The sequence below is a fragment of the Helianthus annuus genome, chromosome 3 (genome assembly GCF_002127325.2).
Source record: "Helianthus annuus cultivar XRQ/B chromosome 3, HanXRQr2.0-SUNRISE, whole genome shotgun sequence".
Lineage (NCBI taxonomy): Eukaryota > Viridiplantae > Streptophyta > Magnoliopsida > Asterales > Asteraceae > Helianthus > Helianthus annuus.
Window position 1 is genome coordinate 137,777,400 of NC_035435.2, and position 24,856 is coordinate 137,802,255.

The 24,856-nt window shown below is 38.7% G+C and overlaps 4 non-coding genes across 4 annotated transcripts; all 4 read right to left on the reverse strand.

Annotated features, from left to right (window-relative positions):
* Positions 1-2,448: 2,448 nt before the first annotated feature.
* Positions 2,449-2,644, reverse strand: LOC118491065. The gene has a single exon (XR_004890288.1). It is a non-coding gene; the product is annotated as a U2 spliceosomal RNA (small nuclear RNA).
* A 3,910-nt stretch (positions 2,645-6,554) lies between these two features.
* Positions 6,555-6,747, reverse strand: LOC118490766. The gene has a single exon (XR_004890009.1). It is a non-coding gene; the product is annotated as a U2 spliceosomal RNA (small nuclear RNA).
* A 1,170-nt stretch (positions 6,748-7,917) lies between these two features.
* On the reverse strand, positions 7,918-8,113 carry LOC118491064. The gene has a single exon (XR_004890287.1). It is a non-coding gene; the product is annotated as a U2 spliceosomal RNA (small nuclear RNA).
* A 1,234-nt stretch (positions 8,114-9,347) lies between these two features.
* LOC118490731 lies at positions 9,348-9,543 on the reverse strand. The gene has a single exon (XR_004889981.1). It is a non-coding gene; the product is annotated as a U2 spliceosomal RNA (small nuclear RNA).
* Positions 9,544-24,856: the final 15,313 nt, after the last annotated feature.

Genomic DNA, 24,856 nt, shown 5'->3' on the forward strand with positions numbered 1-24,856 from the left:
CACATTTGGATTCTCTAAATCAACAATCATAGTCTTTATAAAAGCAATTTTTTAACAAATAAATACCATCTAGTCTTGTACTTACAACGATTTGAACCCACTCTATTTTTATATAAATCCATTTCATAAGGGTTATTTTGTGAATTCAAATAAAAGATAATGTAAACTCCTATCCTATGATATTGTTGAAGAGGAGGTGTCTGAATCATTGTGGGAGATGGAGTTTTGGGTTGTGCGTGTGGGCATAGGGGTTGGCGGCATTGGTGGTCGCTCATGGTCATGGTGTTGATACAGAAGTCGAGCGAGTTAATAGGTTTGATTATATTATAATAGTTATTACAGTTATTAGATTTAGTTACTTAAGCAATAGTTATAAAAAGTGAAACTCATAGTTTTGTCCAAAATATCTTCTATCTCATAACAAGTAATATTTGTTTTCAGACAACAAATTACGATTTTAACTTGAGCAATAGTTATAAAAAGTGAAACCCATAATTTTGTCCAAAATATCTTCTAATATTTGTTTTTAGACAACAAATTAATATAACTATATGTAGAGAAATGATACCGATTTTCATAAATTGTCAATACTTTCTTTTGGACCACACAAAACACATGTATGAACTAAAACCAAATGTAGGTTTACGTGCATAAGTAACTTAGAATACACTACACAAAATCTATGAAGGGACATCACTTATTATTTAGAGATAAGAGATATACTTTAGACAAATTATGCGTTTGACATGTACCAACCAACGAAAACGGCCATTACGGTGACAATTATAGCTCATAGCTGCCACGTAGAACCACCATTGGTTGCTACTTGCTACTAACTTTTGCGACCAAACTACTAATGATTTAACCTTTAAAGTTACCAAAATGACTCCTTTATAACCTAGGGGTGTTGTTGCTGTACAACTTTTTGGTAATCAAGCATAAGACCGATAAGAAGAATACTAAGAAAAGAAGTAATCTCAATTCATCAAGTCGCCTAAGTACAACCATGTAACTAATTGTTACATAATAGACCCTAGACAATACGATAGTTACATAATAGACCTGCTACTTATTATCTCTAATTAACTCGTAGCAGGTGTACACGAGCCAAGTCATTTGTCAGCTACTCAAGATTGGCTTGCTAAAAGCTCTAATTCAGCTGAGCTTTTACGGGCTCGAGCTAGCACATGAGCCTAAACGAGCTTATTATCTATATTTTTTCTATTAAACATATATATTTATATAATAACTAATTTTATATATAAGCTATGATACAAAAAACTAAATAATATATATTATGTTATATATAAAATGTGTAATCAAAATAAAAAATAAAAGAAATATATACATCGATTACTTAATAAATAATAAACGAGCCGAGCTCAAGCTTGAAAATTAACTCACAAACTGAGCTCAAGCTTTAGAAATAGAGCTCAAGTTCTCGTAAGTTAAACGAGCTCGGGCTCAGTTCACCTCGTTTAAACCCCTACTTTAACCTCAGTAAACTACATCCAAAACAAACTTTGGTGTATATCCTCATGAGTCAACTTTGGCCACTATTCACACACAATGGAGAGTTCACATTAGAGTCACTGTCACTAAAGATGCAAGTCTATAATGTATACCTAATGGTTTGTTAAACGATGTCCACTAAAACCTTAAATGTTAATAATTCGGTATTCTTGTTTGTTTATCATAAGTAATAATGCAAGTCGACCAAAGGGAAACAAAATGGATTTTAAACATGTAGGAAACTCAACGTTGAAAGAAGAGGGACCAACCGCCATTAATAGCATCGAATTAACTAGTAACTACCATCTTCTCCGCAGCATCCTGCCAGTTGATTCAGATGGATGTATGAACATACAGATAAACACAACTTGAGTGCAAACATATAATTCTTATTAATATGGCACCTTATATTGCCCAGTCGATATGCCCATGTTGTAGTGTTTGACTTTCTCCAACTGATGTTTTCAATGATTAGAAATATTAACTCGTCGGTCTACTTCAAAAAGTTGTAGAGAGTTCATAAAGTGTTGACAAGTATATCACTGCATGATAATGAATGAGTGACATTTAGAGTCATAAACCTTTGGGGGAGCATACATTGAGATAAAATGATCAATACTTCCACCAAGGAGACCGATACCATCTAGAAAGGAAAACAGGAGCATGATTACTGTAACTGATTAACATAGAATATTTTAGTGACACCAACACATTTCTCAATACCTTGCCAAATTCGTCTGGTAATCGACAAGTAGCATGCCCTTTAAAGTATCAACTTAATAAATATATACTAATGACTGTATGATCTCATTCAGTTACAAAACCATTCCAACTTAAATTATTCAGCAGCACAAAGAATTCTATAATGGCAAACCATATATTAGTAAATGTATTTAAAGATTGATTTTGTATTACAAGAGTTTTGACTGTGGTTTGGAGGGGTGCGCCGGACCAAGGCAGTAGTGCAAGACCAAGGCGACGCTCAAAGACCCCAATAGCAAGCTATTGTGATGGGCCTTTCCCCATAAAAAATAAGATTAATATCAAGTGAGCCGATGGCCCACGTATCAGATATTAAACTGATAAGAACAGATACTACACTTGATCTTAGCCAAAAGGCCGAGAAAGGTATGCTTATTATTGTTTTGGGCCTCTGTTTATATAGGCAGTCTCTTCGTATATGTATTCTTCACTCAGGAGATGTGGGATGGTGATTTGTGAGTGACTTTTACTATTGTGTTTTCATGGCTCAGAATTTTCTTTTTTTAACGTCAAATTTCTTTTAATCCTTGTCGTCTGTGTGGGACTTGAACCCAAGACATCCCTCTCCCAAACACATGTATTTAAAGGTTTTGCGTTTGCTAATGGACCACCTATTGGTTCATGTCTCAGAATTTATATACCATAAATAATGTGGATTACTATCTAATAAAACTAGACTTTAAAGATCATAAAGTAACGGTGATTCACCAATGCCATTGGGCAAAGGCCTCTTATTATCGTTTCAAAGTTACCATTGTGCTATTATGGAAAAAAAAAAAAAAAAAAAAAAACTAAGTGGGATTCATACAAATTACACTGCCTCAGTACAATACCATGAGCTTTGTATTTTTCTAAGAACCCTTATATACCCGACTAATTCCAGCAATGAGTAGCTTAAACTGATAACCTCTATTAGTGAGTGAGTACATCCAAATCATGTTTCTAACTATAACTGTTGGCTCATGCTGTTTTTTTCTGTTACTTTATTTTTTCTTTTTCACTCAAGTGGTAGAGAATATCAAACATGGTAAAAGAAAAACATAACATACCTATTTGATTTATATAAACAACTTGTAGAAGCAATTTGTCACTAGACATGTAAGGAAGACGTGCAAGTTCGAGTGAAGCAGGGGCGGACCTATGGTTACCGGTGGGGGTGCGGGCGCCCCCCTTGAAATAAAAATTTTCAGTGCTATATTCAAGTTAAAATATGAAATGCACCCCATAAATTTTTGCAATTGCACCCCTTGAACTTTCGAATGAATAATAATGAAAAAAATAAAAGAAACTGAAGAGTAATCACCGGAATTTTTTTTCCGATGTAGTTGCAGCGACAAAAAAGATTTAGGAAGAAGATGACTGTTTAAGTTAGCTTAGATATAGATGTAGGTAGGGTCTATTAACACTATACACTTTTAACTTTTCTATAATTTCAATGTTTATTTTCACTTGACACTTATTTGTACGATTGTTTGTGTATTTAGCTTTATTTGATTTTTATTTATTCTATATTTTTACTTTGTTATTTTATATATTTAAATTTTAACTCAGAAACTGTTTTTTATATAGGAACGAATATAAGAAATATATATCTTATTTATAAAAATATCTAATAAAACAAACTTGTATTAGTGTAATTGTTGTTCTTGACTTTAGTAGGGCGATTTTGTTTGTTTAGTTAAAGTTTTGTTTGTTTAAATGTTTAGTTACAAGTAATCAATAATTAAAACTAAAGCTTAAAAACTAAAATTGGAAATTATAAAGTATAGTTGATAATTGTTTAAGACTTTAAGTGTTTCGTGTTGTTTTAAATGATTTGGTTGTTTTATATTTGATCAGGTAGTTAGGAACCATGAGTAGGAAAGCTATGACAGAATTCTCAAGAGGAACAGGTGGAATCATCTTCCGAATTCGTTGATGTGGATACTCTTAGGAAAGTATCTCTAGATGATGTTTTAATGACATTTGACACGTTTTTTTATGATTATATAAGTTTTAGTTTGATGTTCTTTTATTTTACATGACCCGACCAGCTATGAACCGAATTTTTTTTATATAGCTAGGGCCTAATTTTTTTTTTTATATGACATAATCATGTAAGCTCAACAGATGCACAAAGTTACTTCATAATTTTTTTTTTCAAGTTCCAATGCATGTTGGATACCTACAAAAACAACAATAAATCAGAAAGAGTAAGCTACAATTTTACCCCCTGTGGTTAGGGGTGAATGTCGAATGACACCCTTACCCCCTATTTCCAAAAAAAAATTGTTCTCTTACCCCCTACGTTTTCTGATCGCATCAATGTACCCCACCCCCCCCCCCCCCAAAAAAAAAAAAAAAAAAAAAACATGAAAAGACGTTTTTGCCCCTGATAATAAAAAAGAACTAGAAGTAAATAACACATTTACACCCTGTGCTTTACCTCTGCAGACACGTTTACACCCTCGGAATATCACCGGAGTGGTCGGAACATCGCCAGAGAAGACACTTTAATAAAAAAGGGTGTAAACGTGTCAGCGTAGGTAAAGCACAGGGGGTAAAATTGAAGTTTACTATATAAATATGGTTAAGATTACGAAAATGCCCTTTTGGTAAGGTTACAGGTTTACCCCTCATGGGGGGTACATTGATGCAATCAGAAAACACTGGGGGGTAAGACAGCAATTTTTTGGAAATAGGGGGCAAGGGTGTCAGTCACCCCTAACCACAGGGGGTAAAATTGCAGTTTACTCAATCAGAAAATAAAACACCGAATTGGGAATCGTTCATCAGTATATTTCAGTTTCACTGCAACTGAATCTAACTTGGATGTATATTATGATATGAGGGATCAGATCACAACAGTAAAATAAAGTAACTAACCATTTAGTATACATAAGCTAAATCCAGTACATTCTCAATGATATTTACACTGAAATAGTTAGCCTATACGGTTACATAAAAGTAGTTAACAAATAGATAATAAAGTCATATTATGTATCATTTAACATCTATGTCAATAATCAACAAATACAACAGATGCATAAAGAGCAAACAGTTGTTTATATAACACATACACTGAACTGAAGATAGTTAACATGAAATTTGTGACCCCAGAAGCAGATTTTAACAAAATAAGGTACTTCATCCGAAAAACATCATGATCGAAACCAAGTGGAGCTTTAAAAGAAGGATGAAACAAAGAGCACAGATTACCTTCAGAAAGGCAGTCGAATCACCGCAACCTCCCTTTTTCTTTTCTATTGCAATTTCCTTAATTTAATTGAATTTCGTTTGATTAGGGACAAGTTCCTTAAAAACCTCTGCCTTTTTTAAAATATCCTGAACAGTTCCTGTAGGCTGAGCGCCCTTTTCAAGGAAATAGAGAATCGCGGGAACGTTTAGGTACATATAGTTGAACTAATCACAATTTGTAACCGGATTTAATAGCACCTCCTCCAAAAATTCTGGCAATTCTTCATATCTTTGACAAGTTGGTACTTCCAAAGCCTATCAAATATAGACGTTGACCGCCAACTAGCATTGTAGTCAAGAACATAAATATCATGTCACAGAAGAACTATGGAAATGAGGACGTATCCATCTATCTGACCAGTCGGTTTCTATGGAAAAAAAAGAACAAACAAGTTTAGGTTGTATCTGATCAGTAGTTGATACTCCTGCAAATTGATTCCCTCAAGCATCGTAAACTCAAGAATAAATATGAACATGAAATTGTTTATTAAAATAAATATGAACATGCAGTAAAAACCATAACAGTGATCGAGGTGGCAAAAAGTGCAAGCCAGACAGGTTGGGTAAGGGGTCAAAGCATGTAACTTTCTAACATAGCATCTGATTGCCCTTTTTTTTCTTTCTAGTTAGATACATTAGCTTAACCCATTTGACCCATTAGAGATAAAAACACTACCCAACTCGACCATTTTACAAGTAAACTGGTCCAAATTGCCGCCTCTAGACAGTGAAGGCAGTAGGTAACAATCAACTTAATTCCAAGAGTTGCATATTCTGTGTCCAGTCCTTGTGTCTTTACATTGCAGTGTTCCCAACCCGATTTTTTGGTGCACCTCTAGAAACATTAATAGAAAGTGAGCATAAAGAGATATCTTCAGTTTCAACATTTAAGAAGACAATCTTACAGCTTGTTTCAAAAACTCAACCTCAAACCATGTTTAATATTAAGTAATTTTTTTAAAAATTCTTATATATTGTTATCAATAAAAAAAACTCAGAAAACCCATTTTTAATTCATGAGTAATAAGTTAAACTAAGGTTTGGAGGGGTGCGCCAGGCCAAGGCAGTAGTGCAACGCCAAGGCGACCCTCAAAGGCCCCAATAGCAAGCTATTGTGATGGGCTTTTCCCCATAATAAAAAATAAGATTAATATCGACGATGACCCACATATCAGATATTAAACTGATAAGAACAGATACTACACTTGATCTTAGCCAAAAGGCCGAGAAATGTATGCTTATTCTTTTCTTGTACTGCTGTTTATGTCTGCTGTCTCTTCATATATGTATTCTTCACTCAGCCGACGTGGGACTGTGATAGACTAAATTTCATAATGGTTTTCACCTCCCAGGATTTAGTATCACAAAGTGTTCAACAATTAATGGATACTTAATCAACACTCTTTATTAAGGCACCTTAATAAGTTTTCAAACTCAATATCATGGTATTGTTTAGAAAATTTAAGTGGGATACATACATATTACACCTGCCTAGAACAGACCTGTCTACTGAATATTCTGCTAGGAAGACTGAATGTGCTTTGATGTTCTAAGAACCCTTATCTACCAGACTATTACCAGCTATGTTTAGCTTAAACAGATAACTTCTAAAAGTCAGTACATCCCAATCATGATATCCGTTTCTTATATACTCATTTGAATTCAAAAGGATTGTATTGTAAGAATATTCTGCATGTTGAGAATTGATTACAAGATAAGCAAAATCCATTACAAGAATTGTTTAATAGCCTGCCAAACTAAACAATGGTATGGAAACACAAGACTAAAATTGCAGGGCAACCATGCTCGGGAAACAATAAATAAGAACAGCCTGGTTTACATATATGCCAGAACAATCAGGTCCTTGAATGAGATGAATATTTTCAGTAAAATTAAACTGAGAACTAGTAAAATTATTAGCATGATGTTGTAAGCAATCTCATAAGGCGGGTAAGCCAAGAAACAATAAATAAGGCTGAAAGTCCATATATCATGATCCACAATCTTTGTAGAACTAGGAATAAATGTGTCACAGAACAGACTACATGTTACTTACTGCCTAGTTAAACATATGTTGAGGTACATAAATGACTAGAACTTGCTAAAAACATCCAAAATGTGTTTCAACCAAAATATGGAGTTCAGAAACAATCGAGTATAATATGTTAAGTGTGATTAGAAACAAATGAAGGTAATCCTTGCAGTTTGGGCATCAAACGGGTTAACTGGTTAAAAGTTGAGATAAGAGAAAAATGAGAAGATACAGCTAAAAAGAAGCGAGAAAACATCAGAGCCGGCTGAAGGGTATCAATATTAACCACCATCAGGTTACTTTATACATGTAGTGATATTTATCTCAAGGTCTATTATTTAACAAAAAAGTAAGAAAATATAAACTATGGTTTGGAGGGGTGCGCCAGGCCAAGGCAGTAGTGCAAAACCAAGGCGACACTCAAAGACCCCAATAGCAAGCTATTGTGATGGGTCTTTCCCCACAAAAAATTAGATTAATATCGAGTGGGCCAATGGCCCACATATCAGATATTAAACTGATAAGAACAGATACTACACTTGATCTTAGCCAAAAGGCCGAGAAAGGTATGCTTTTTCTCATCTTGGGCCTCTGCTTATATAGCTGTCTCTTCATCTTTGTATAGTTCACTCAGCCAATGTGGGACTATAAGATACTTTATCTAATAAAACTAGCCTTATAAAAATCATAAATCAACACTCTTTAGAAAGACACCTCAACAAAGTTTCAAACTCATTATTATGTTATTGTTGAAAGAAACTTAAGTAGGATGCATACATAAATCACACTACCGCAATACTAAACAATGAGCAATATATTTTTCTAGGTATACGGAATTAGTTTGTGTGCTTTAATATTCTAAGAGTCCTTATCGACCTGACTAAATCCAGCTACATTTAGCTTAAAACTGATAACCTATATTAGTGAGTACATCCAAAAACAAAACTGTTTAAACAAGCAACCAATGCTAGTGACAAAAACAAAACTAAAAAACCATTAGCAGTTGTAGTCAAGAATACCAAATACCATGATTCTGCTACAAAAGCTTTCTATTTAAATAAGAAGAAAAAGAAACAAATAAATAAGAATGCATCTGACCAGTCAAGCTCTGCTGCAAAACTGTTTCCCTTGAGCAGCTGCTTAAAAACTCAAGAATATGTGACACTAAGCCCCCTCGGCCCTCCATGTCTTGGAAAGGTTCGGCTAAACACAAAAAGCAAACAAGACAATGTTTATTACGAGAACATGCAGAGTCAAACCACAACAGTGAGGACCTTAGAAAAAAGTCAACTTGATTCCCGGAGTTTCTTAATAAAAGTTTAGAGCAGCGAGCAGCATCAATGAATTTGTACACTCATTCCATTGGTTCCAAGCATCTGTTCACAAAATCAATAAAAACAACAGAGGAAAGTGAGGGGTTTTTAATGCCTAGGATCAGCTCCTAAAAGGCTGTCCGGTTTTCGAGTCTTTGCATTGCAGTAGTAGAGCCATTTAACATCAACATCTTCATCAGACAACTAGAAATAGAACCCAAGTTTTCTAGATTAGGATCATAATAAAACATTCACAAACAGGACAAGCTTAACTAAACTAACCAGCTTACAGCAAATTCATAGCCTTAAAATGCATTCATCTAACCTCTCTTCAAAATTCAGTTATCATTTTAGAAACTTTATCTTCACTTCCAACATGGAACATAACAAAACTTCTTTGAAAACACAGCAATAACAAACTCTAATTAAAGTAATACAAGTACTATTGAAAGAACCTTTACATTTAATAACAAACTTTCAACTAGGACTTGGAGGGGTGCGCCAGGCCAAGGCAGTAGTGCAACACCAAGGCGACACTCAAAGACCCCAATAGCAAGCTATTGTGATGGGCCTTTCCCCATAAAAAATAAGATTAATATCGAGTGGGCCGATGGCCCACATATCAGATATTAAACTGATAAGAACAGATACTACACTTGATCTTAGCCAAAAGGCCGAGAAAGGTATGCTTATTCCATTCTTGGGCCGCTCTTTATATAGGCAATCTCTTCATCTTTGTACAGCTCACTCAGCCGATGTGGGACTGTGAGTGACTTTTGCCCTTTGGGTTTTATGTCTCAGAATTTAACACCATAAGTAAAACTAAGCTTTAAAGATCATGAGGTAATGTTAATCAACGTCTAATAGACCGTAAAAATCATAAAGTGTTCACCAATTGACTCACACTTGGCCAAAACTCCAAATTCGTTTCTAAAGGTACCTGACCTTGATTCATTCTATAACAGGCATTATACATTACTTCACCTTAAACTTACTTCTTCAAACTTAATTTTCCTGAAGGATATTTAAGTGGGATTCATACAGAATACCTAAGAGCCCTGATCTACCCGACTAATTCCAACGATGTTTAACTTAAACAGATAACCTCTATCAGGAAGTACATCCCAATCATGAGCAACTTAAAAGCATTGATTCATAGTGTTTTCTCTAGATGTGGTTTTTTCTGTTTCTTTTCCTTTTTTCCAATTATCAAAAATTGTTAAAAAACATACAAATTTGATTTATATAAACAACTTGTGAAAGCAATTCGTCAGGAGACATGTACGGAAGATAACTGTCAAAGCTGAATTAGGAATTATCTATCCGTATTATCTAAACATTAAACTAGCACTTAGAGGAGGAAGTAACAATACATGTCGGTCTCACTGCAATTGATTCTAACTTGAAGCATATAACGATATGTGGGAGCACGTAAGTAAAATAGGCAATGCAGCTTAAATCCATTAAGATGCATGAAGCAGCCTGTCACAACTGAAAATTTGATCCATCTAAAGCAATCGTATGGAAACAAAAGACTAAAAAAACTGGAGGGTTACTGTGCTCGGAAAGTAATTCAGTACCTTCTCAACAATCTTCACACTAAAATAGTTAGCAGCTCAAAAAATCTTGTTGATATGTAGAAATGCAGAAAGGCACTACAAGATAAAAATATATACGGTTATATTAAAAGTTAAAACAATGTCATATTATGTATAAGCAACATAAGTTGTAGTTTAACATTCATGTAAAAAAAATCAACAACTACAACAGATGCATAAACGTTAATCAGTTGACAGTTGTTTATATAATATACACGCTGATGATTGTTAACATAAATCTCTGGACTCCCAAAGCAGATTTTAACAAAATACTCGGTTTTAAGAAAAAATATGTATTACCCTTCTTTTGGCCTACCAATACAATACCCATGTGGCTTGGATGTTTGTCAGATTGAAATATCTGCAATGCCTCGTGAGCGTGCAGCGTCAACTTTAAGAAATTTGTTTCTGCATTTTAAACAGGAAAAGTATAACAAAAACCAGTAGATTCTAGTATGAATAAAGAAAGTAGTATGATCAGATACAATAAAATTTGCAGGGCAGAACCGATTAAATTTGATACACTCCCAGACTCATTTTGTTCAATGGTATCCACGACTCTTTCGTTCTCCAATATGGCAAGAAGTCCTCCATTAGCATGAACTTGAACGTCACTCTCAATATCCATCCATCATAGAAGTTAGCTACAGTTAAACAAAAGTAGAATGATGATTCAGATCATGACAGAATCCATGTGATTTCATCAGCTTATCATAATACAAAAAGAAGTCATGGTCTGAACTAGACCTGGCAAATGGGTCGGGTCGGGTTGGGTCGGGTCATGGGTCAAAACGGGTTCGGGTCAAAATGGGTTCGGGTCAAAACGGGTCAATTAAAAAAGGGTTGTTTTGGTTCGGGTCGAAACGGGTTCGGGTCAAAACGGGTTCGGGTCGGAACGGGTTCAGGTCGGAATGGGTTTCGGGTCAAAACGGGTTTCGGGTCGGGTCGGGTCGGGTTAGGTTAGTTAAAAAATGTTTCTTTAAGAGATTGTACATCAAGGGGCAATTTTGTCGGGTTAAAACGGGTCCGGGTTGGTTCGGGTCGGGACGGGTTCGGGTCAAAAAAGTGCATGAGCTGTTAAAACAGGTCCGGGTTGGTTCGGGTTGAGAATGGAAATCGCTGCATCAAAGAGTGCCAAAGCCTCAGCAAGTCTCCCATTTTTATAATCTTCGTTACCTAAGATCTTCAACCGCTCTGGATCCATTCGTGTAATAAGAAGTTGGATTTACTGGTTTCCTAGACATTTTTATCAGATCACAAGCCCAGCTCATCTTTTACAAATCTAAAGAAATTCTTTTTTTTTTTTTGTGAAAATCTTTCGAACTCGACTAACAACCTGCAACTTTTATTCAATTTTCTTATTCCTCTAAAGAACAACTAACTTATTTAATCTTTCTTCCTGGTCATACACTACATCATCTACACTTTCAAACACTCAACATATAAGTACATATGAATGCTTTACAGATCTGAACAACAACCGCTGCTTAAAACAGATCTGGAACTTCAATTCAAATCTCAAACATACATATCTGAATAAATCTCAGATTTTAACCAAATCGCTGAAGAAAATAAAGTGAAACGTTGAAACAGTAGGCGTCGAAACGGTTCGCGTCGTAACGGTTCGATTCGATACGGTATTGGTCGAAACGGTTCGCGTCGAAACGGTACTGGTCGAAACGGTACGGGTCGAAACGGTACTGGTCGAAACGGTTCGCGTCGTAACGGTTCGATTCGATACGGTATTCGTCGAAACGGTTCGCGTCGAAACGGTACTGGTCGAAACGGTACTGGTCGAAACGGTTCGAGTCGAAACGGTACGCGTCGAAACGGTTCGGTTCGAAAAGGTATTGGTCGAAACGGTTCGATTCGAAACAGTACGGGTCGAAACGGCACTGGTTGAAACGGTACGGGTCGAAACAGTTCGCGTCGAAACGGTTCGATTCGAAACGGTACGAAACTCGTCCCGACCCGAAACTCGTCTCGTGCGGAAACTCGTGTCAACTCGTGTCGGCACAAAACCCGTTGCGATTCGAAAGCCGTCCCGTGCAGAAACCGGTGTCGGCCCGAAACCCAACCCGAACCGACCCCGTTCCGGTCCAAAACCTGTGTCGCGCCGAAACCCGTCTCGACCCGAAACTCAATTTGAACCGAACCCGTTCCGATCCAAAACCCGTTCGTGCCGTAACTTGTCTCGTGTGGATACTTGTGCCGGCTCGAAACCCATTCCGATCCGAAACTTTCCCAATTTCTTTAAGACACTAACCCACATTGACCCACTTATTTAATGTTGTCGACCCGCTTTGACCCGAAAATAACAAGATGAAATTTCAAGTGACCCATTGTGACCCATTTAGTTAAAATATCTTACCCATACCAACCCATATAATTTTAAAAGCAACCCAAATTGACCCATTTGAAAGGTTTTGGGTCAAGATTGCCCCCTCTAGTCTGAACTATCATTTACAATTAAGAAAATCAACTACAAGTAAAATGTCAGTGGTTTTAAAAAAATGTGTGAAACCAACAATAAAACTATGGAGGTGTACAACTTGGCAAAAATTTATTTGATAACTTACAAAGCAAACTCTTCCTTTGATGTTTAACCCATCATCCATTCCAGTTACGCACCCGAAGATATACTAATCTGTAAAAAAAAATTGATAGAATTACTAGCCATTCCTTCCTAGATGCCCAGTTTTTTTAATGCAAAATAGCATGTGCTTTCAAAGATGTGGAATCATGTTACGAAGCACAATGAATAAGTGGAAAGAATCCCTAAATCAAGCACATTAAATAGTTTTTAAAAGTTAGTTAAAACTTGTAGTGCTGTCCACGTGGCAAGGTATTTGAGAAGCATACTTTTGCTTAACTATTGGCGGCAACAATAACCGGCAATTGGCGAGATAATAATTTGTCAAGTAAATTACAACATACGGTCAATAAATCAAACATCATCAGCACCAAAAACGCCTAATGAATCGTGGTAAGCAGATGAGGAGCGAGTAAGAAATCAGCAAACAATAACAATAAAGAAGAAAGAAGGAAAAAATAGGTTAGAGAATGTGCAAGAAACGACCTGATCGGCTGAATAGCATACCGATTACTAACGAGTAACAACTGTTGAATGTCGTCGAACAAACCTGATGCACAGATTCTGTTTCATCCATGGCATCGTGCGTCAAACTCATGATTCAAAAGAGGCTTGACGGTGTGTGTGAGAGAGAGAGAGAGAGATTTGTGCTTGTGTGTGTTTGAGATGATGGAGTGGTACCGTTGGGTTTAAAAGAGAGAAAGAAGCTGCTTCAGTTAGTTTGTGTGATATTTTGACTTCAAAGTTACCGAATTTTTTGCATGTTTAGGTGATGATGACGGGGGTAGCCCAAGATCAAATAAAATGATTTAAGTACACACGTTTGAAAGGTTAAATGGTTCGAAGGTTAAAAAGCTGTGAGGTGGGGAAAAGCAATACGGGAACAGTAACCAGTCACATCCCTGGATTGCTTCACCAACCCACCAGCCGTAAAAGCAATGCAGATCAGCAGAACACATGCTATTATCCGGGGGACAAAAGGCTTCAACCCCCGAAAGGGTAAGCCCCTCACTGCAATGAGGTCACTAGTCAAAAGCACTCTTCTTTGGGAGACATCTTCTCCTATATAATTGACACTTCATTTACTGAGTGAGGACATTCCGATCAGACTTGTTTCCTTAAACTCTGGTCCTTCACATCGTGTACTTGCTTCATGCAAGTTACTCTCATTCACATCCAACTCACGCTTATTCTCTTTGTTTCTTCATCCTTTTCTGAACACACTTCAGAATAGGATCTTCAAACAACAAAATCAAACTAGTGAACCTCCTTCCACGTCTTGCAAACGTGGGGGGACCCCACCACCTGCGTTAGGCAAGGTTAAACCCTTTAACCCTTCTGCCTAACCACCCTCGCTACTACGTTTGGTCTATTATTTGTTGCTTCAACAAGTTGGTGCCCACCGTGGGGCTACGCCGCTATTTCTCTTCAAAAAGACCTAGTAGTGTAGCTCTTCTCTCTTGAAATCACCATGTCTGAAAGTGGATCCCAGGGTGAAGTAAATCAGGTTCCAAACACTTCAACCCCGGGTAGCAGCCAAGCTCATGTGGCTATACCAACCTCTTTCTCAACTCCGGGGAGCACACCCGAGTTTCTTACCTTTAACACTCCAACTCCTTCCAGATCCGGAGTTCCTTCCCCTAATGTTGGCATCTCTGACACTCCGACGCATATTGAGCTTACCCCCGAGGGGGTTGCCAACAATTTCCTTGAGTTGAGGTCCCTCCTCAACCAGTATGTGAACAAAGAGAAGGATAGGGGAGTGAGGATTCGTCTAGACTATGATGAACCTGAACCAACGTTGTCTCCCGGACCTCCCATTCCACCTTTTACAACCAGGAATGAAGCAGGTCCCAGTAATCCACCAAACCATGTTCCATATTTGTCTACAATGGCAAACCCCACAACACGTCCTCTCTTTTCATCTCAGCCGGTCATGAGTGGTGCTCCTCTGGGTCATGAGCTGACCCTAGATCAGCTCCTACAGTCCCCGGTAACAAGCTTTCCAGCTTCTACAGCAACCTCATGGGAACAAGCCCTGTCCGTGCTTCCATTGGCACGGAGTGCAGTTATGAGCACCCCCTTTGGAGTTAGCTGCCCAGTTGTACCTTGAAGCCTTCAAGGCTTCAACCCTATGTTCCAGATGATGACCCAGATGATGGCCAGCTTCCCGTGGCAGCACTTCATCAATCAAGTGCTAGCCACTCAAGGGAACAACAATGGTAATAACAATGTGGGTACAAGGGTCGAAGAAGACTTGGCCAAACCCTATAAGCCAAGTAACCTCTCATGCTTTTCATAACAGATAGCCGATTATGACTTCCAAACGAAAATCAAGATGCCGGCCCACATCAGAACATATGATGGGACGGAAGATCCTGAAGACCATCTTCAGATATTTACCGGTGCTGCAAGAATCGAGAAGTGGTCAAATGCGGAATGTTGCTTAATGTTCATGCAAACCCTTGTGGGGTCAGCCAGAATCTGGTTCAATGACTTACCTGCTCGAAGCATTCAAAGCTTCGATGATCTTAGCAAAGGTTTTCTGGCCCACTTCTCCCAGCAAAGACGATATGTCAAAGATGCAACAGTCATTTTCCAAATAAAACAACGTGATAATGAAAGTCTTCGCGAGTTTATTGAACGATACAAGAAGGAAGGTCTGACCTATGTAGGGGCAGACGAAAAAATGAGGGTAGCCGGTTTCATGAACGCTATCACCTCGAAATATCTCACAAGAGATTTCAACAAGTCCCTACCCAAGACCTTGGAAGAAGCTCTCGAAGGGGCAGAAGCCCACATTCGGGGAGATGAGGCGGTTGACATTAAAGAACAAAGGAAAAGAGGGTCTAGCTGGAGAAGTAATAGCCCAGTCAGAAAAAGAGGGAACTACAACTCTTATGACAGACGACAGAAGGGTTCAGACCATCGAAGGTCTGAAGGCCGAAACCCTCCAACCAGGGAGAAAGGCATGAGCTTCACACCCCTCACAAAGACTCCTCAAGAAATCCTTGCAACAGAAGAAGTCAAGCAGAACTTTAGGCCTCCTAGGCCTCTCCCCAAAAGCAGGAAAAATGAGAACTCCACACAGTTCTGTGAGTTTCATGAAGAAAAGGGTCACCACACCAACGATTGCTTCCAGCTCAAGAAAAGAATTGAAGAGGCTGTTAAGTCAGGAGAACTCGCCCATTTGGTAAAAGGGGTTCGAGACAAAATGGCTGAAGGAAAGGGAAAGGAAGTCAATATGGTAGACTCTGATGAAAGGGTTCCTCATAAAAGACAGCGGTTGGAAGCTTGGGAGCTTCAGTGTGTTTGCTTTCCCCCAACAAAAAAAGACCCTCTTTCAAGCCCTCTTGTTGTAGAAGCTACTGTGGGAACATTGAAAACATATAGGGCATACATAGACACTGGGGCGGCCATTGAAATCATGTTCGAGAAGTTCTTCAACCGCTTGAGTAATGAAGAACGTTCAAGGCTTCAACCCTCTGGAACCTCCATAAAAGGTATTGCTGATATCCCCCTCAAGCCTTTAGGGCAGCTGACACTAAATGTCCGTTTTAACGAAGGTCAGAAGGAAAGAGTCTAGCCACTCACTTTTGTGGTTATCAACATACCTTCAAACTATGATGTGATCATAGGAAGACCAGGACAGTGTGCCTTTTACATGATAGTGTCTGTTGGACATGGCACAGTGAAATTTCCAACTGAGAGAGGGATAGCAACCCTTCAACCCTCCCAAGAGGCCTACCTGGTTGAAGGTGAAAGTTCCGGAAGTGAAGAAGACAAGCAAAGGTTAATCATAAATCCTAAGTACCCTGAACAAAGAATAAGGGTCAATCCATGCCTTTCACAGGAAACTCTCTCTTATCTGGAAAAGTTATTGACACATTACAGCGATGTCTTCGCTTGGTGTCCAGAAGACATGACAGGGATCCCCCGAAACATTGCTGAGCATGAGTTAAAAATACCACCCGATGTTAAGCCCGTGGTCCAAAAGAAAAGAAGCTTAGCACCCGAAAGAAGCCTTGCTGCTTGCCAAGAGGTTGAAAAGCTTGTATCAGCCGACATTCTCCGAGAGGTCAAGTACCAATCATGGGTTGCAAACCCGGTTATGGTCAAGAAGCCAGACAACTCTTGGAGGATGTGCATAGACTTCAAGGATCTCAACAAGGCTTGTCCAAAGGACTGCTATCCACTACCGGAAATCGATCTCAAGGTTGACTCGCTCACCGGTTACCCTTTCAAATGCTTTCTTGATGCTTACAAAGGGTATCATCAAATACTTATGAAAGAAGAAGACGAAGAAAAAACGGCGTTCCACACTGATAGGGGAATCTTCTGCTACAAGAAGATGCCCTTTGGACTCAAGAACGCTGGAGCAACCTACCAACGTCTGGTAGACAAAGCTTTTGCAAGCCAAATTGGTAAAAACATGGAAGCTTACGTCGATGACTTGGTAATCAAAAGCAAGACGGAATATCAAATGCTTGACGACATCCAAGAAACTTTCAAAAATCTCAGAAAGGTTAACATGAAACTTAACCCTGAAAAATGCTCATTTGGATTCGAAGACGGAAAATTCCCAGGTCACATTGTCGGAAAACAAAGCATCAAGGGCAACCCAAACAAAGTAAAAGCTGTCCTCTAAACCAAGCCACCAAAAACCAAGAAGGAGGTTGAAAGCTTAAACGGGAAGCTTGTTGCCTTGAAGCGTTTCACCTCCAAGCTGGCTGAAAGGTCCCTACCCTTTTACAAAACACAAAAAAATTGTTCTGATAAGAGGGATTTCAAGTGGACTGATGAAGCTGAGGAAGCCTTCAACCAGATGAAACAACATCTTGCTTCCTTGCCAGACATTGCAGCTCCAGAAACGGGAGAGTTAATTTCAGTCTATCTATCGGTTGCTGAAGAGGCTATAAGTGCAGTCCTTACCATCGAACGAAACACGGCTCAGGTACCTGTTTACTTCTTCAACAAAACTTTAAAATTGGCTGAGACCAAATATCCTCCCCTTGAAAAGCTTACCCTAGCCCTAGTTCAAACAGCTAGAAGGCTTAGGAGGTATTTCCAAGCACATCCTATACAAGTGGTCACTGACCAACCTATTAAGAATGTGCTTGAAAAACCAGAGAACTCAGGAAGGTTGGCAAAATGGGCAGTGGAACTAGGTGAACACAACATCACCTACGTCCCACGAAAAGCTATCAAAGCCCAGGTCTTGGCTGACTTCATTGTGGAAGTCCCGAACCAAATAATCAACGAAGTAAACACTGCCACCACTGAACCCTCCAACCCTGAAGCCTGGAAGCTCTTTACTGACGGAGCTTCAAACGTTGAAGGGTCAGGGGCTGGGCTAATTTTAATTAACCTAGAAGGGTTGGAATTCACATATGCTCTTCATTTTGATTTTCAGACCACCAATAACGAGGCTGAATACGAGGCACTGATCGCCGGGTTAAGGCTGGCCAAGGAGATGAAAGTCCAAAAGCTTGAAGTGTTCACAGATTCTTTGCTAGTCTCAAGCCAAGTAAACGATAGCTATGTTGCCAAAGAACCCAACATGAGAAGATATAAGGAAAAGTCCAAGGAGTTGATGAATACCTTCCAAACATGCTGCATCAAACAGATTCCCATATCCCAAAACAAAAAGGCCGATGCCTTAAGTAAGCAAGCATCTCTCACATTTGCCCACCTTACCAAGAAGGTGTTAGTAGAAGTGTTGAAGGCCCCATCGATTGATGAATTGGAGGTCAAAGACGTAGTCACCGAGGAAGATCCAAACTGAATGACTCCCATCAAAAAATTCATTCAAAATGGTGAACTACCCAATGATCAAATAGAAGCCGAAAGGGTTAAAATCAAAGCAAGGCAATATGTGTTACAGGGAGAAACCCTTTACAAAAAGGGTTACCTTGCCCCCTTGCTAAGATGTGTTGGTCCCGAGCAAAGTAAGTATTTGATCAAAGAAATTCACGAAGGTGTATGTGGAGCTCATTTTGGAGCTAGGTCGGTGGTTGCAAAACTCATGAACTTGGGATACTTCTGGCCCTCGATGCATCGTGACACCACTAAGCAATTGAAGAAATGTGATGCTTGTCAAGTTCATGCACCAATCCCGAAAAATCCCAAGCATGATCTTGTCCCAATAACCTCGGCATGGCCATTCCATAAGTGGGGAATGGACATTGTTGGACCATTCCCTCCAAGTAAAGGTGGAGTAAAATTCTTGCTAGTGGCAATAGATTATTTTACCAAGTGGCCCGAGGTTAAACCACTCGCCAAGATCACAGGTCATTGACTTCGTTTGGGAAAACATCATCTGTCGTTATGGATTGCCGGGAGTGATCGTCACTGACAACGGGAAGCAATTTGCTGAAAAGCCTTTCAGCGTTTGGTGTAAAGAGTACAGGATCAACCAGATCTTCAGCTCAGTGGCTTACCCGCAATCAAATGGCCAGGTGGAAAGAGCAAATCGAAGCATAGTGGAAGGTATCAAGACAAGATTAGGAAGATACGAAAGCAACTGGCTTGAAGAATTGCCTAGTGTTCTATGGGCAATTAGAACAACCGAAAAAACAAGCCACAAGAAAACACCTTATAGCTTGGTATTTGGATCCGAGGCTGTAATCCCTGCTGAAATAGGAGTTGTAACCCAACGAATTGTCAACATGGATCCCGAAACAAACCAAAAAGAGACCATGTTGAATTTACAACTTCTAGAGGAAGCTCGAGATCAAGCCGCAATTCAAGAAGCCAAATATAAGCAACAAATGGAAGCCTACTACAACAAGAAAGTCAAGAATGAACGATTCAAGCTAGGGGACCTAGTCCTTAGAAACAATGAAGCTAGCAAAAAAGAAAGTCAAGGAAAGCTTGGCCCAAAATGGGAAGGTCCATACACCATCCTTGAAGCACACAAGGGTGGATCCTACAAGCTAGCAGATTCAGAAGGCAAAATGCTTCCAAGACATTGGAATGGAAAAACCCTGAGAAGGTTCCACGTTTAGACAGGAAAGTTTGGTTTGTATCAAAATGGATTTCGAACAACACTATGAATACCTTTTGTAAAAAACAAGTATTGCTTGAATGAATGAAGTTGTTTTATCAAACTTGTCTTTCTATCCTAAGGTCAGGTTGAGAACCTAGCAAAAAACTCCATGGCAAGGGCCATGTAAGGGGATGAGCTCCCAGGCCACATCGCTCAATAGGTTCAAGGGTTGAATGAACCTATATAAGGGGTGAGTTCCTAAATCAATACAACTCCATGAGACTTATTAAGCCAAAATTGTCTCATAGACAGGCCTGAACAACCTACACCAACTGTTCCTTAAGCCTTAGAAATATAACCAACAAACAGGCTTACGAAGTCGAATAAATCACAAAGAAATAATAAAAAGGATAGGTGCTATGTCTTCTTGTTAAAAACACCAAGGCTAAGTGTCTGCAGCACTGAACCCTTTAAGGTGTAAAAAACATAAAGGCAACACAAACTCGACAAAGACAAAGTTACAAGAAAATGAAAATTATCTAAGGAAAAATACAAGCAAAAAGAAAAAATCTTTGGCAAAACATACAAACCAAATCAAGTCATAAAGAGTTATTAAGGCTTCAAGCTACCCACGTGACAGCTCGAAACCTTGAAGGCTTCAACCCACCTACGAGTAGCCAAAAGCCTTGAAGGGTTAAAGCCAACCAAACTACCTCAACAAAACAGACATAAGTATAAAAACATAACATAAATAAAATAATTAAACACCATACCATAGCAAAGAAAGCCCTGAAGGACTTTCAAATAAGAGTTAAGGCAAGTTCTAGTAACTTGCAAGTTTAACTATTGTTCAAACGACCATACAGGCCTAACACACAACCAACAGGAACCTTAAGGGTTCCTGGAAACCTAATATTGTTCAAAGTAACATTACAAACCATGAATTGTTTTGCTAAGAAAGCTACGAATAACCATTAAACAATGGCAGAAGGCTTGGAGACCCCAGAACCTTCAGCTTTGGCCTTCTTTGCCTTCTTTGCCTTCTTGGACTTCTTAGTCTTTGCACCACCATCACCACCCACTACTGAAGCCTCCAAGCTCGCATCCTTCGAAACATCCGGCATACTTGAAAGAGTGTCATCACTATCTCCTGAATAGGATCTTTTCTTCGAAAATGAGCCCAAGACTTCCGCACAAACCTTTTCATTAAGGCCCTCCGGTTTCAAGTCCTGTAAAACAGATAGACGCTTACCAAAACAAGAGGAAACCTGATGAACATAAGGATAGGTCAGCCTCTCCATCTGTTCAACTGAGCCTTTAAAAACATCAGAAGCTTCGGGACGAAATAAGGGGGACTTTTCCAGAGGATGCCCAGCTTCATGCAACTTATAACCAGCAATGAGGCCTTGGTGTTTTCCCAAATTAAGCAACTTTGTATAAACCTCACCAAGAGCAGAGTTAAATTCAGCAGAATGTAGCAGATAAGTAACAACTTGTTGAAAGCCTTGCTCAATCAACCACTGGTTATCGCTAGTAGTCCGGGAAACCAAAGCCTTCAAGCCCTCATTCTCCTCATCAAAGGCTTTCTGAGCAACGGACAAAGTGTAACACCTCGAATTTTTGTGTCCAATGATGTGTTAACACGTGTCATTTGTTTACACGTGGCATCTATAATAAATAAATGACTAATTTTGACAAACCTTGAAAGTATATAAATTTGAGGGTTATAAATGTCAACAAGGGTAAATATACTGTATAGTATCCCTAAATAATGCTTAAACCTTCAAACGAATAAATTATAGATCGTACAAAAACAAAACGCGGAAGAAAGTGAGAGATTACAAACTACAGGGGTTAACTGTGTCAACATGTTTAATAATACCTCTGAGTGACCCTTTAACGTTCCAAAGACTTTGTAACGGTATTATACCCTCGCTAAAAGAATATATATGAATTTCGCGAAGTTTCAATATGAAACGAGAAAGTTACGATCGAATTCGTAGAAGAAGGGTTAAAAGCGTCAATAGTGAAAGTTAAGGCTTTCCAATATAATTAATAAATAAACCGGGGACTTAATAATGCGGGCAAATAACACGAGGCCCCTATCGGTAAATAACCGAGGGCCAAACCGCAAAGTTACCCCTTCAAAACCGAAAGGTCAGGTAAATCATTACGAAAGATTTCGTTATTAATTACCGGATTCTGATAATCATGACAAAAGATTTTAAAAATCTGAAAAACAGACTTCTCGCGACCCGCGTGAAGGTTAGGCTTAAGTGTAAGCGGGCCGCGAGCCTCCTAAATAACACGCCTGATATTTGAACTTTAGGCGACCCGCGTTAAAGTGCATGGGAACTCCCATGCGGGTCGCGTAAAGTGCCCAGATGCAGAAAGTTGTAGTTTCTTGCCTTTTGGAGCTTGTGAACGATCAAATCTTCAATTAATGAAGCATGGGCGCCCCCTACTCGACCCATACACCTTAGGGACACCTGCCCATGATCCATGATCAGTATAGGCCAATGTGGAATGATCTTGAGGTTCATTTTGCACTATAAATAGCAATGTTGTAGTTACAACATTCACACAACTCAAAACACAACTACTGATCATTCTAAGAAGCTCCAAGCATCTTTCTCTGCTCCATAAGCAAGAACACAACTTCTGTAAGTGATCTAAGCCTTTGTGGTTTCACATTTCCTTAGTAAATGGCTAAGAACCAAACCGTCGTAACTACGGTTTGACTTTACAATAACTCAGTGATGGTTCAGTCTTATGACGAATCAAAAGTAGTTATAAGTTGGTATCAATGGAGGTAATAAACCCCTAAAAGGGTTCCCTCTGATCACCACTCTAACTATGTCAAATGTCGAGTCAAACGTGCGGTTAAAAAGTCAACAGAAAGCTATTTTAGCGATTTATGCATAATCTGTAATGTATATGTTATGGAACCTGTTTTGACAATCATAAAACATGATGATAAGTATATAAACCTATTTGCGCTCGTTTGAATCGATCATTTGCTATAATGAACCGGTACGGAGCCGAAAGTCGCAAAAGTTTGACTTTTGCTTTGACTTCAGTTCTGACCCGTTTTAGTGAGGTATAAATATACCTTAGGACTCTCTTAGGACCAGGTCACATGTTGGTATACGCCTCTGTGGTCGGTTCATGAGTTATCCGAGTCTTTTACGTATTTCCGTCATTCGCCTAAAAGTTGACCGTAACGGCCTTTTAAAATTAAAACGAGTATTTCGGACACGTGAACGGACCAAAACCTTGCTTATTAAATTATAAGCATGTCCTTAAAGTTTCACGTCAATCCGAGGTCTAGAATGAGAGTTATGCTAAAAGGCGCACTTTTAAGAAAGTTTTGTAATTAACGGCGCAATTAGCATAACGCCCATCTAACCCAAGTTTTCGTCACCAAAACTTTTACCCACTGTGGTAAAATAATATTTTGGGAATTTTAAAGATTTTTAATAATTTTTACCTTGCTCATAACCTGCGGTTATGGCTACGGTTCGGTAAATACCGAATATGCCCTTTTTGGCCAAAACGGGAGTTCTACAAGGTCTTTTGACCCGATTCCAGTTGCTACTGGTTTTAAATAATAAATAAAGTATTTTAAGCTTTATAAGCTGTTCGGGAAACTCAGATTTCCTGTAGAACTCGAAAAGCCCTTTTAAAAGTCTTTAAAATGACCGAAAAGCCCCTACGGGGCATAATATTAACTTAAACTCGTTACGGGCATTACGGAAGGTATCCTACTGATACCGAAATACTTTTAAGGCATATTGTCTTAGGAAATAAGCGTAGGACACTTATGGTTAACCGTTTCGCCTATTTGCGCACACGGTACGGCTCATGGAACTAGTTTTCGTGCAATAGCCGATATGGGTCAAATTATATTATTTGAACCCCAAAATCCAGAGTATGAACTATAAACCCATATGAAACAAGTCACTGAACTTGTTGGGTCCAAATCATACTCCATTCTCGGTTTTCGCCTTTTCGTGCGAATTAACCATATCTATATATCGGAATCAACCGGTTTAAGCTACGGCTAATATAAGGACCGTTAGGATTCTAAGAGGTTAATTAAAACCTTCGTTCCAGATTAGGAGCCCCAGTAAAAGCTATCGGTGACTTGATCTAAATTAAGGATTTATACTTGCAAAGGTAAATACTTTAACTTATTTCCCCTATATGGGCTTGGGTTACGGTATATTAATACCGCTTGATTGAGCATTATATAATTCCATCGCTTAGGTGGTTAATTGATTAAATATGATCGGCTCATTTAAACAGTTTTGTTGCTTATAAGCCTTTGGGGGGTTTAATGACCGTTGTCCCGGATATCCTTGGCATCATTTTACGAAATGGCCACGACCATCGACATCCCGGTGTAGGCGTACACCCGGTATAAAGTGTCGACATTAAAATTAAAAGACGTAGCCGTTGGTTTTTATACTACGGTTTTACGCAAACGTGGTGTGTCTATAAATCTTTAACCCGGCACGACCCGGGCTACTGAACGCATAAAAGAACATGTAAAACGTTCACAAGATCATTATGAATTTTCCCAAGTTATAAAAGAGTTTGTGCCTTGTGCATTCAAATCAATTTTAATAAACATTTTCAAATGTGTCAGTTGAATGTATTTACCAGTGTAAACTGACGTATTTTCCCCAAAAAGATTAAGTGCAGGTACCTAAACGTAATTGGCTGGTATTAGCTCCCTAGCGTCGGGATAAGCCTCGCAAGCTTGATTGCAGTATCTGATGGAACAATACTTTATATCTATTTACGATCCACTGTGGA